Source organism: Mesoplodon densirostris, chromosome 13, assembly GCF_025265405.1.
Source record: "Mesoplodon densirostris isolate mMesDen1 chromosome 13, mMesDen1 primary haplotype, whole genome shotgun sequence".
NCBI lineage: Eukaryota > Metazoa > Chordata > Mammalia > Artiodactyla > Ziphiidae > Mesoplodon > Mesoplodon densirostris.
The window spans coordinates 329,825-343,924 of record NC_082673.1 but is presented as its reverse complement, the minus strand read 5'-3'; positions in this window follow the sequence as shown (position 1 = coordinate 343,924).

Here is a 14,100-nt window from a genome sequence, read left to right as displayed (position 1 = left end):
AGGTGTAGGGATGGTGGTAGGTTTCCGTTCCGTGCTAGGGTTAGGGTTAGGGAACGGCAAGGTTTAGGGCACCGGTGAGTGTACGGGAACATGTTAGGGTCAGGGTACATGCTGACGCACGGGTCAGTGTCAGCGTACGGATTAGGATTAGGGTACGGCGTAGGGTAACGTGTAGGTTTGGTGGTAGAATTCCGTGCCGGCCTAGTGTTAGGCTTAGGGAACGGCAAGGTTTAGGGCACAGGTGAGGGTACGGAAACGTGTTAGGGTCTGGGTATGTGCTGACGCACGGGTCATTGTCAGCGTACAGATTAGGATGAGGGTACGGCATAGGGTAAGGTGTAGGGATGGTGGTAGGTTTTCATTCCGGGCTAGGGTTAGGGTTAGGGAACGGCAAGGTTTAGGGCACAGGTGAGGGTACGGAAACGTGTTAGGGTCAGGGTACTTGCTGACGCACGGTTCAATGTCAGACTAGGTATTAGGATTAGGGTACAGCGTAGGGTAAGGTGTAGGTTTTGTGTTAGGTTTCTGTTTCGGGCTAGGGTTAGGGTTAGGGAACTGTAAGGTTTAGGGCACAGGTGAGGGTACGGAAACGTGTTAGGGTCAGGGTACATGCTGACGCACGGGTTAATATTAGGATACGGCGTAGGGTAAAGTGTAGGGTTGGTCATAGATTTCCGTGCCGGCCTAGGGTTAGGCTTAGGGAACGGCAAGGTTTAGGGCACAGGTGGGGGTACGGAAACGTGTTAGGGTCAGGGTATGTGCTGACGCACGGGTCATTGTCAGCGTACAGATTAGGATGAGGGTACGGCATAGGGTAAGGTGTAGGGATGGTGGTAGGTTTCCGTTCCGTGCTAGGGTTAGGGTTAGGGAACGGCAAGGTTTAGGGCACCGGTGAGTGTACGGGAACATGTTAGGGTCAGGGTACATGCTGACGCACGGTCAGTGTCAGCATACGGATTAGGATTAGGGTACGGCGTAGGGTAACGTGTAGGTTTGGTGGTAGAATTCCGTGCCGGCCTAGTGTTAGGCTTAGGGAACGGCAAGGTTTAGGGCACAGGTGAGGGTACGGAAACGTGTTAGGGTCTGGGTATGTGCTGACGCACGGGTCATTGTCAGCGTACAGATTAGGATGAGGGTACGGCATAGGGTAAGGTGTAGGGATGGTGGTAGGTTTCCGTTCCAGGCTAGGGTTAGGGTTTGGGAACGGCAAGGTTTAGGGCACAGGTGAGTGTACGGAAACATGTTACGGTCAGGGTACGTGCTGACGCACGGGTCAGTGTCAGCGTACGGATTAGGATTAGGGTACGGCGTAGGGTAAGGTGTAGGGTTGGTGGTAGGTTTCCATTCCGGGCTAGGGTTAGGGTTAGGGAACTGCAAGGTTTAGGGCACAGGTGAGGGTACGGAAACGTGTTTGGGTCAGGGTACATGCTGACGCACGGGTTAGGATTAGGGTACGGCGTAGGGTAACGTGTAGGGTTGGAGTTAGGATTCCGTGCCGGCCTAGGGTTAGGCTTAGGGAACGGCAAGGTTTAGGGCACAGGTGAGGCTACGGAAAAGTTTAGGGTCAGGGTACTTGCTGACGCAAGGGTCAGTGTCAGCGTACGGATTAGGATTAGGGTACGGCGTAGGGTAAGGTGTAGGGTTGGTGGTAGGTTTCCGTTTGGGCTAGGTTTAGGGTTAGGGAACGGCAAGGTTTAGGACACAGGTGTGGGTACGGAAACGTGTTAGGGTCAGGGTACGTGCTGACGCACGGGTCACTGTCAGCGTACAGATTAGGATTAGGGTACGGCGTAGGGGAAGGTGTAGGGTTGGTGGTAGGTTTTCATTCCGGGCTAGGGTTAGGGTTAGGGAACGGCAAGGTTTAGGGCACAGGTGAGGGTATGGAAATGTGTTAGGGTCAGGGTACTTGCTGACGCACGGGTTAGGATTAGGGTACGGTGTAGGGTAACGTGTAGGGTTGGTTGTAGATTTACGTGCCGGCCTAGTGTTAGGCTTAGGGAACGGCAAGGTTTAGGGCACAGGTGGGGGTACGGAAACGTGTTAGGGTCAGGGTATGTGCTGACGCATGGGTCAGTGTCAGCGTACGGATTAGGATTATGGTACGGCGTAGGGTAAGGTGTAGGGTTGGTGGTAGGTTTCCATTCTGGGCTAGGGTTAGGGTTAGGGAACTGCAAGGTTTAGGGCACAAGTGAGCGTATGGAAACGTGTTAGGGTCAGGGTACATGCTGACGCAGGGGTTAGGATTAGGGTATGGCATAGGGTAACGTGTAGGGTTGGTCATAGAATTCCGTGCCGGCCTAGGGTTCGGCTTAGGGAACGGCAAGGTTTAGGGCACAGGTGAGGGTACGGAAACGTGTTAGGGTCAGGGTACATGCTGACGCACGGGTTAGGATTAGGGTACGGCATAGGGTAACGTGTAGGGTTGGTCATAGAATTCCGTGCCGGCCTAGGGTTCGGCTTAGGGAACGGCAAGTTTTAGGGCACAGGTGAGGGTACGGAAACGTGTTAGGGTCAGGGTACATGCTGACCCACGGGTTAGGATTAGGGTACAGCGTAGGGTAACGTGTAGGGTTGGTCATAGAATTCCGTGCCGGCCTAGGGTTAGGCTTAGGGAACGGCAAGGTTTAGGGCACAGGTGAGGGTACGGAAACGTGTTAGGGTCAGGGTATGTGCTGACGCACGGGTCATTGTCAGCGTACAGTTTAGGATTAGGGTACGGCGTAGGGTAACGTGTAAGGATGGTGGTAGGTTGCCGTTCCGGGCTAGGGTTAGGGTTAGGGAACGGCAAGGTTTAGGGCACAAGTGAGTGTACGGAAACATGTTAGGGTCAGGGTACGTGCTGACGCACGGGTCATTGTCAGCGTACGGATTAGGATTAGGGTACGGCATAGGGTAAGGTGTAGGGTTGGTGGTAGGTTTCCATTCCGGACTAGGGTTAGGGTTAGGGAACGGCAAGGTTTAGGGCACAGGTGAGGGTACGGAAACGTGTTAGGGTCAGGGTACTTGCTGACGCACGGTTCAATGTCAGCCTAGGTATTAGGATTAGGGTACAGCATAGGGTAAGGTGTAGGTTTTGTGGTAGGTTTCTGTTTCGGGATAGGGTTAGGGTTAGGGAACTGTAAGGTTTAGGGCACAGGTGAGGGTACGGAAACGTGTTAGGGTCAGGGTACATGCTGACGCACGGGTTAGGATTAGGGTACGGCGTAGGGTAAAGTGTAGGGTTGGTCATAGAATTCCGTGCCGGCCTAGGGTTAGGCTTAGGGAATGGCAAGGTTTAGGGCACAGGTGAGGGTACGGAAACGTGTTAGGGTCAGGGTATGTGCTGACGCACGGGTCATTGTCAGCGTACAGTTTAGGATTAGGGTACGGTGTAGGGTAAGGTGTAGGGATGGTGGTAGGTTTCCGTTCCGGGCTAGGGTTAGGGTTAGGGAACGGCAAGGTTTAGGGCACAGGTGAGTGTACGGAAACATGTTAGGGTCAGGGTACGTGCTGACGCACGGGTCATTGTCAGCATACGGATTAGGATTAGGTTACGGCATAGGGTAAGGTGTAGGGTTGGTGGTAGGTTTCCATTCCGGGCTAGGGTTAGGGTTAGGGAACGGCAAGGTTTAGGGCACAGGTGAGGGTACGGAAACGTGTTAGGGTCAGGGTAATTGCTGACGCACGTGTTAGGATTAGGGTACGGCATAGGGTAACGTGTAGGGTTGGTGGTAGAATTCCGTGCCGGCCTAGTGTTAGGCTTAGGGAACGGCAAGGTTTAGGGCACAGGTGGGGGTACGGAAACGTGTTAGGGTCAGGGTATGTGCTGACGCACGGGTCATTGTCAGCGTACAGATTAGGATGAGGGTACGGCATAGGTTAAGGTGTAGGGATGGTGGTAGGTTTCCGTTCCGTGCTAGGGTTAGGGTTAGGGAACGGCAAGGTTTAGGGCACCGGTGAGTGTACGGGAACATGTTAGGGTCAGGGTACATGCTGACGCACGGGTCAGTGTCAGCGTACGGATTAGGATTAGGGTACGGCGTAGGGTAACGTGTAGGTTTGGTGGTAGAATTCCGTGCCGGCCTAGTGTTAGGCTTAGGGAACGGCAAGGTTTAGGGCACAGGTGAGGGTACGGAAACGTGTTAGGGTCTGGGTATGTGCTGACGCACGGGTCATTGTCAGCGTACAGATTAGGATGAGGGTACGGCATAGGGTAAGGTGTAGGGATGGTGGTAGGTTTTCATTCCGGGCTAGGGTTAGGGTTAGGGAACTGCAAGGTTTAGGGCACAGGTGAGTGTACGGAAACATGTTACGGTCAGGGTACGTGCTGACGCACGGGTCAGTGTCAGCGTACGGATTAGGATTAGGGTACGGCGTAGGGTAAGGTTTAGGGTTGGTGGTAGGTTTCCATTCCGGGCTAGGGTTAGGGTTAGGGAACGGCAAGGTTTAGGGCACAGGTGAGGGTACGGAAACGTGTTAGGGTCAGGGTACATGCTGACGCACGGGTTAGGATTAGGGTACGGCGTAGGGTAACGTGTAGGGTTGGAGGTTGGATTCCGTGCCGGCCTAGGGTTAGGCTTAGGGAACGGCAAGGTTTAGGGCACAAGTGAGTGTACGGAAACATGTTAGGGTCAGGGTACATGCTGACGCACGGGTCATTGTCAGCGTACGGATTAGGATTAGGGTACGGCATAGGGTAAGGTGTAGGGTTGGTGGTAGGTTTCCATTCAGGACTAGGGTTAGGGTTAGGGAACGGCAAGGTTTAGGGCACAGGTGAGGGTACGGAAACGTGTTAGGGTCAGGGTACTTGCTGACGCACGGTTCAATGTCAGACTAGGTATTAGGATTAGGGTACAGCGTAGGGTAAGGTGTAGGTTTTGTGTTAGGTTTCTGTTTCGGGCTAGGGTTAGGGTTAGGGAACTGTAAGGTTTAGGGCACAGGTGAGGGTACGGAAACGTGTTAGGGTCAGGGTACATGCTGACGCACGGGTTAATATTAGGGTACGGCATAGGGTAAAGTGTAGGGTTGGTCATAGATTTCCGTGCCGGCCTAGGGTTAGGCTTAGGGAACGGCAAGGTTTAGGGCACAGGTGGGGGTACGGAAACGTGTTAGGGTCAGGGTATGTGCTGACGCACGGGTCATTGTCAGCGTACAGATTAGGATGAGGGTACGGCATAGGGTAAGGTGTAGGGATGGTGGTAGGTTTCCGTTCCGTGCTAGGGTTAGGGTTAGGGAACGGCAAGGTTTAGGGCACCGGTGAGTGTACGGGAACATGTTAGGGTCAGGGTACATGCTGACGCACGGGTCAGTGTCAGCATACGGATTAGGATTAGGGTACGGCGTAGGGTAACGTGTAGGTTTGGTGGTAGAATTCCGTGCCGGCCTAGTGTTAGGCTTAGGGAACGGCAAGGTTTAGGGCACAGGTGAGGGTACGGAAACGTGTTAGGGTCTGGGTATGTGCTGACGCACGGGTCATTGTCAGCGTACAGATTAGGATGAGGGTACGGCATAGGGTAAGGTGTAGGGATGGTGGTAGGTTTCCGTTCCAGGCTAGGGTTAGGGTTTGGGAACGGCAAGGTTTAGGGCACAGGTGAGTGTACGGAAACATGTTACGGTCAGGGTACGTGCTGACGCACGGGTCAGTGTCAGCGTACGGATTAGGATTAGGGTACGGCGTAGGGTAAGGTGTAGGGTTGGTGGTAGGTTTCCATTCCGGGCTAGGGTTAGGGTTAGGGAACTGCAAGGTTTAGGGCACAGGTGAGGGTACGGAAACGTGTTTGGGTCAGGGTACATGCTGACGCACGGGTTAGGATTAGGGTACGGCGTAGGGTAACGTGTAGGGTTGGAGTTAGGATTCCGTGCCGGCCTAGGGTTAGGCTTAGGGAACGGCAAGGTTTAGGGCACAGGTGAGGCTACGGAAAAGTTTAGGGTCAGGGTACTTGCTGACGCAAGGGTCAGTGTCAGTGTACGGATTAGGATTAGGGTACGGCGTAGGGTAAGGTGTAGGGTTGGTGGTAGGTTTCCGTTTGGGCTAGGTTTAGGGTTAGGGAACGGCAAGGTTTAGGACACAGGTGTGGGTACGGAAACGTGTTAGGGTCAGGGTACGTGCTGACGCACGGGTCATTGTCAGCGTACGGATTAGGATTAGGGTACGGCATAGGGTAAGGTGTAGGGTTGGTGGTAGGTTTCCATTCCGGACTAGGGTTAGGGTTAGGGAACGGCAAGGTTTAGGGCACAGGTGAGGGTACGGAAACGTGTTAGGGTCAGGGTACTTGCTGACGCACGGTTCAATGTCAGCCTAGGTATTAGGATTAGGGTACAGCATAGGGTAAGGTGTAGGTTTTGTGGTAGGTTTCTGTTTCGGGATAGGGTTAGGGTTAGGGAACTGTAAGGTTTAGGGCACAGGTGAGGGTACGGAAACGTGTTAGGGTCAGGGTACATGCTGACGCACGGGTTAGGATTAGGGTACGGCGTAGGGTAAAGTGTAGGGTTGGTCATAGAATTCCGTGCCGGCCTAGGGTTAGGCTTAGGGAATGGCAAGGTTTAGGGCACAGGTGAGGGTACGGAAACGTGTTAGGGTCAGGGTATGTGCTGACGCACGGGTCATTGTCAGCGTACAGTTTAGGATTAGGGTACGGTGTAGGGTAAGGTGTAGGGATGGTGGTAGGTTTCCGTTCCGGGCTAGGGTTAGGGTTAGGGAACGGCAAGGTTTAGGGCACAGGTGAGTGTACGGAAACATGTTAGGGTCAGGGTACGTGCTGACGCACGGGTCATTGTCAGCATACGGATTAGGATTAGGTTACGGCATAGGGTAAGGTGTAGGGTTGGTGGTAGGTTTCCATTCCGGGCTAGGGTTAGGGTTAGGGAACGGCAAGGTTTAGGGCACAGGTGAGGGTACGGAAACGTGTTAGGGTCAGGGTAATTGCTGACGCACGTGTTAGGATTAGGGTACGGCATAGGGTAACGTGTAGGGTTGGTGGTAGAATTCCGTGCCGGCCTAGTGTTAGGCTTAGGGAACGGCAAGGTTTAGGGCACAGGTGGGGGTACGGAAACGTGTTAGGGTCAGGGTATGTGCTGACGCACGGGTCATTGTCAGCGTACAGATTAGGATGAGGGTACGGCATAGGTTAAGGTGTAGGGATGGTGGTAGGTTTCCGTTCCGTGCTAGGGTTAGGGTTAGGGAACGGCAAGGTTTAGGGCACCGGTGAGTGTACGGGAACATGTTAGGGTCAGGGTACATGCTGACGCACGGGTCAGTGTCAGCGTACGGATTAGGATTAGGGTACGGCGTAGGGTAACGTGTAGGTTTGGTGGTAGAATTCCGTGCCGGCCTAGTGTTAGGCTTAGGGAACGGCAAGGTTTAGGGCACAGGTGAGGGTACGGAAACGTGTTAGGGTCTGGGTATGTGCTGACGCACGGGTCATTGTCAGCGTACAGATTAGGATGAGGGTACGGCATAGGGTAAGGTGTAGGGATGGTGGTAGGTTTTCATTCCGGGCTAGGGTTAGGGTTAGGGAACTGCAAGGTTTAGGGCACAGGTGAGTGTACGGAAACATGTTACGGTCAGGGTACGTGCTGACGCACGGGTCAGTGTCAGCGTACGGATTAGGATTAGGGTACGGCGTAGGGTAAGGTTTAGGGTTGGTGGTAGGTTTCCATTCCGGGCTAGGGTTAGGGTTAGGGAACGGCAAGGTTTAGGGCACAGGTGAGGGTACGGAAACGTGTTAGGGTCAGGGTACATGCTGACGCACGGGTTAGGATTAGGGTACGGCGTAGGGTAACGTGTAGGGTTGGAGGTTGGATTCCGTGCCGGCCTAGGGTTAGGCTTAGGGAACGGCAAGGTTTAGGGCACAAGTGAGTGTACGGAAACATGTTAGGGTCAGGGTACATGCTGACGCACGGGTCATTGTCAGCGTACGGATTAGGATTAGGGTACGGCATAGGGTAAGGTGTAGGGTTGGTGGTAGGTTTCCATTCAGGACTAGGGTTAGGGTTAGGGAACGGCAAGGTTTAGGGCACAGGTGAGGGTACGGAAACGTGTTAGGGTCAGGGTACTTGCTGACGCACGGTTCAATGTCAGACTAGGTATTAGGATTAGGGTACAGCGTAGGGTAAGGTGTAGGTTTTGTGTTAGGTTTCTGTTTCGGGCTAGGGTTAGGGTTAGGGAACTGTAAGGTTTAGGGCACAGGTGAGGGTACGGAAACGTGTTAGGGTCAGGGTACATGCTGACGCACGGGTTAATATTAGGGTACGGCATAGGGTAAAGTGTAGGGTTGGTCATAGATTTCCGTGCCGGCCTAGGGTTAGGCTTAGGGAACGGCAAGGTTTAGGGCACAGGTGGGGGTACGGAAACGTGTTAGGGTCAGGGTATGTGCTGACGCACGGGTCATTGTCAGCGTACAGATTAGGATGAGGGTACGGCATAGGGTAAGGTGTAGGGATGGTGGTAGGTTTCCGTTCCGTGATAGGGTTAGGGTTAGGGAACGGCAAGGTTTAGGGCACCGGTGAGTGTACGGGAACATGTTAGGGTCAGGGTACATGCTGACGCACGGGTCAGTGTCAGCATACGGATTAGGATTAGGGTACGGCGTAGGGTAACGTGTAGGTTTGGTGGTAGAATTCCGTGCCGGCCTAGTGTTAGGCTTAGGGAACGGCAAGGTTTAGGGCACAGGTGAGGGTACGGAAACGTGTTAGGGTCTGGGTATGTGCTGACGCACGGGTCATTGTCAGCGTACAGATTAGGATGAGGGTACGGCATAGGGTAAGGTGTAGGGATGGTGGTAGGTTTCCGTTCCAGGCTAGGGTTAGGGTTTGGGAACGGCAAGGTTTAGGGCACAGGTGAGTGTACGGAAACATGTTACGGTCAGGGTACGTGCTGACGCACGGGTCAGTGTCAGCGTACGGATTAGGATTAGGGTACGGCGTAGGGTAAGGTGTAGGGTTGGTGGTAGGTTTCCATTCCGGGCTAGGGTTAGGGTTAGGGAACTGCAAGGTTTAGGGCACAGGTGAGGGTACGGAAACGTGTTTGGGTCAGGGTACATGCTGACGCACGGGTTAGGATTAGGGTACGGCGTAGGGTAACGTGTAGGGTTGGAGTTAGGATTCCGTGCCGGCCTAGGGTTAGGCTTAGGGAACGGCAAGGTTTAGGGCACAGGTGAGGCTACGGAAAAGTTTAGGGTCAGGGTACTTGCTGACGCAAGGGTCAGTGTCAGTGTACGGATTAGGATTAGGGTACGGCGTAGGGTAAGGTGTAGGGTTGGTGGTAGGTTTCCGTTTGGGCTAGGTTTAGGGTTAGGGAACGGCAAGGTTTAGGACACAGGTGTGGGTACGGAAACGTGTTAGGGTCAGGGTACGTGCTGACGCACGGGTCACTGTCAGCGTACAGATTAGGATTAGGGTACGGCGTAGGGGAAGGTGTAGGGTTGGTGGTAGGTTTTCATTCCGGGCTAGGGTTAGGGTTAGGGAACGGCAAGGTTTAGGGCACAGGTGAGGGTATGGAAATGTGTTAGGGTCAGGGTACTTGCTGACGCACGGGTTAGGATTAGGGTACGGTGTAGGGTAACGTGTAGGGTTGGTTGTAGATTTACGTGCCGGCCTAGTGTTAGGCTTAGGGAACGGCAAGGTTTAGGGCACAGGTGGGGGTACGGAAACGTGTTAGGGTCAGGGTATGTGCTGACGCATGGGTCAGTGTCAGCGTACGGATTAGGATTATGGTACGGCGTAGGGTAAGGTGTAGGGTTGGTGGTAGGTTTCCATTCTGGGCTAGGGTTAGGGTTAGGGAACTGCAAGGTTTAGGGCACAAGTGAGCGTATGGAAACGTGTTAGGGTCAGGGTACATGCTGACGCAGGGGTTAGGATTAGGGTACGGCATAGGGTAACGTGTAGGGTTGGTCATAGAATTCCGTGCCGGCCTAGGGTTCGGCTTAGGGAACGGCAAGGTTTAGGGCACAGGTGAGGGTACGGAAACGTGTTAGGGTCAGGGTACATGCTGACGCACGGGTTAGGATTAGGGTACGGCATAGGGTAACGTGTAGGGTTGGTCATAGAATTCCGTGCCGGCCTAGGGTTCGGCTTAGGGAACGGCAAGGTTTAGGGCACAGGTGAGGGTACGGAAACGTGTTAGGGTCAGGGTACATGCTGACCCACGGGTTAGGATTAGGGTACAGCGTAGGGTAACGTGTAGGGTTGGTCATAGAATTCCGTGCCGGCCTAGGGTTAGGCTTAGGGAACGGCAAGGTTTAGGGCACAGGTGAGGGTACGGAAACGTGTTAGGGTCAGGGTATGTGCTGACGCACGGGTCATTGTCAGCGTACAGTTTAGGATTAGGGTACGGCGTAGGGTAACGTGTAAGGATGGTGGTAGGTTTCCGTTCCGGGCTAGGGTTAGGGTTAGGGAACGGCAAGGTTTAGGGCACAAGTGAGTGTACGGAAACATGTTAGGGTCAGGGTACGTGCTGACGCACGGGTCATTGTCAGCGTACGGATTAGGATTAGGGTACGGCATAGGGTAAGGTGTAGGGTTGGTGGTAGGTTTCCATTCCGGACTAGGGTTAGGGTTAGGGAACGGCAAGGTTTAGGGCACAGGTGAGGGTACGGAAACGTGTTAGGGTCAGGGTACTTGCTGACGCACGGTTCAATGTCAGCCTAGGTATTAGAATTAGGGTACAGCATAGGGTAAGGTGTAGGTTTTGTGGTAGGTTTCTGTTTCGGGATAGGGTTAGGGTTAGGGAACTGTAAGGTTTAGGGCACAGGTGAGGGTACGGAAACGTGTTAGGGTCAGGGTACATGCTGACGCACGGGTTAGGATTAGGGTACGGCGTAGGGTAAAGTGTAGGGTTGGTCATAGAATTCCGTGCCGGCCTAGGGTTAGGCTTAGGGAACGGCAAGGTTTAGGGCACAGGTGAGGGTACGGAAACGTGTTAGGGTCAGGGTATGTGCTGACGCACGGGTCATTGTCAGCATACAGTTTAGGATTAGGGTACGGTGTAGGGTAAGGTGTAGGGATGGTGGTAGGTTTCCGTTCCGGGCTAGGGTTAGGGTTAGGGAACGGCAAGGTTTAGGGCACAGGTGAGTGTACGGAAACATGTTAGGGTCAGGGTACGTGCTGACGCACGGGTCATTGTCAGCGTACGGATTAGGATTAGGTTACGGCATAGGGTAAGGTGTAGGGTTGGTGGTAGGTTTCCATTCCGGGCTAGGGTTAGGGTTAGGGAACGGCAAGGTTTAGGGCACAGGTGAGGGTACGGAAACGTGTTAGGGTCAGGGTACTTGCTGACGCACGTGTTAGGATTAGGGTACGGCATAGGGTAACGTGTAGGGTTGGTGGTAGAATTCCGTGCCGGCCTAGTGTTAGGCTTAGGGAACGGCAAGGTTTAGGGCACAGGTGGGGGTACGGAAACGTGTTAGGGTCAGGGTATGTGCTGACGCACGGGTCATTGTCAGCGTACAGATTAGGATGAGGGTACGGCATAGGTTAAGGTGTAGGGATGGTGGTAGGTTTCCGTTCCGTGCTAGGGTTAGGGTTAGGGAACGGCAAGGTTTAGGGCACCGGTGAGTGTACGGGAACATGTTAGGGTCAGGGTACATGCTGACGCACGGGTCAGTGTCAGCGTACGGATTAGGATTAGGGTACGGCGTAGGGTAACGTGTAGGTTTGGTGGTAGAATTCCGTGCCGGCCTAGTGTTAGGCTTAGGGAACGGCAAGGTTTAGGGCACAGGTGAGGGTACGGAAACGTGTTAGGGTCTGGGTATGTGCTGACGCACGGGTCATTGTCAGCGTACAGATTAGGATGAGGGTACGGCATAGGGTAAGGTGTAGGGATGGTGGTAGGTTTTCATTCCGGGCTAGGGTTAGGGTTAGGGAACTGCAAGGTTTAGGGCACAGGTGAGTGTACGGAAACATGTTACGGTCAGGGTACGTGCTGACGCACGGGTCAGTGTCAGCGTACGGATTAGGATTAGGGTACGGCGTAGGGTAAGGTGTAGGGTTGGTGGTAGGTTTCCATTCCGGGCTAGGGTTAGGGTTAGGGAACGGCAAGGTTTAGGGCACAGGTGAGGGTACGGAAACGTGTTAGGGTCAGGGTACATGCTGACGCACGGGTTAGGATTAGGGTACGGCGTAGGGTAACGTGTAGGGTTGGAGGTTGGATTCCGTGCCGGCCTAGGGTTAGGCTTAGGGAACGGCAAGGTTTAGGGCACAAGTGAGTGTACGGAAACATGTGAGGGTCAGGGTACGTGCTGACGCACCGGTCATTGTCAGCCTACGGATAAGGATTAGGGTACGGCATAGGGTAAGTTGTAGGGTTGGTCATAGAATTCCGTGCCGGCCTAGGGTTAGGCTTAGGGAACCGCAAGGTATAGGGCAGAGGTGAGTGTTCGGAAACATGTTACGGTCAGGGTACGTGCTGACGCACGGGTCAGTGTCAGCGTACGGATTAGGATTAGGGTACGGCGTAGGGTAAGGTGTAGGGTTGGTGGTAGGTTGCCATTCCGGGCTAGGTTTAGGGTTAGGGAACGGCAAGGTTTAGGACACAGGTGTGGGTACGGAAACGTGTTAGGGTCAGGGTACGTGCTGACGCACGGGTCACTGTCAGCGTACAGATTAGGATTAGGGTACGGCATAGGGTAAGGTGTAGGGTTGGTGGTAGGTTTTCATTCCGGGCTAGGGTTAGGGTTAGGGAACTGCAAGGTTTAGCGCACACGTGAGGGTATGGAAACGTGTTAGGGTCAGGGTACATGCTGACGCACATGTTAGGATTAGGGTACGGCGTAGGGTAACGTGTAGGGTTGGAGGTAGGATTCCGTGCCGGCATAGGGTTAGGCTTAGGGAACGGCAAGGTTTAGGGCACAGGTGAGGGTACGGAAACGTGTTAGGGTCAGGGTATGTGCTGACGCACAGATCATTGTCAGCGTACAGATTAGGATGATTGTACGGCATAGGGTAAGGTGTAGGGATGGTGGTAGGTTTTCGTTCCGTGCTCGGGTTAGGGTTAGGGAATGGCAAGGTTTAGGGCAGAGGTGAGTGTACGGAAACATGTTAGGGTCAGGGTACGTGCTGACGCACGGGTCAGTGTCAGCGTACGGATTAGGATTAGGGTACGGCGTAGGGCAAGGTGTAGGGTTGGTGGTAGGTTTCCATTCCGGGCTAGGGTTAGGGTTAGGGAACGGCAAGGTTTAGGGTACAGGTGAGTGTACGGAAACATGTTAGGGTCAGGGTACATGCTGACGCACGGGTTAGGATTAGGGTACAGCGTAGGGTAACGTGTAGGGTTGGTCATAGAATTCCGTGCTGGCCTAGGGTTAGGCTTAGGGAACGGCAAGGTTTAGGGCACAGGTGAGGGTACGGAAACGTGTTAGGGTCAGGGTATGTGCTGACGCACGGGTCATTGTCAGCGTACAGTTTAGGATTAGGGTACGGCGTAGGTTAAGGTGTAGGGATGGTGGTAGGTTTCCGTTCCGGGCTAGGGTTAGGGTTAGGGAACGGCAAGGTTTAGGGCACAGGTGAGTGTACGGAAACATGTTAGGGTCAGGGTACGTTCTGACGCACGGGTCATTGTCAGCGTACGGATTAGGATTAGGTTACGGCATAGGGTAAGGTGTAGGGTTGGTGGTAGGTTTCCATTACGGGCTAGGGTTAGGGTTAGGGAACGGCAAGGTTTAGAGCACAGGTGAGGGTACGGAAACGTGTTAGGGTCAGGGTACTTGCTGACGCACGGGTCAATTTCAGCGTACGTATTAGGATTAGGGTACGGCATAGGGTAAGATGTAGGTTTTGTGGTAGGTTTCTGTTTCAGGCTAGGGTTAGGGTTAGGGAACTGTAAGGTTTAGGGCACAGGTGGGGGTACGGAAACGTGTTAGGGTCAGGGTACATGCTGTCGCACGGGTTAGGATTAGGGTACGGCGTAGGGTAACGTGTAGGGTTGGAGGTAGGATTCCCTGCCGGCCTAGGGTTAGGCTTAGGGAACGGCAAGGTTTAGGGCACAGGTCAGGGTATGGAAACGTGTTAGGGTCAGGGTATGTGCTGACGCACGGGTCATTGTCAGCGTACAGATTAGGATTAGGGTACGGCGTAGTGTAAGGTGTAGGGATGTTGGTAGGTTTCCGTTCTGGGCTAGGGTTAGGG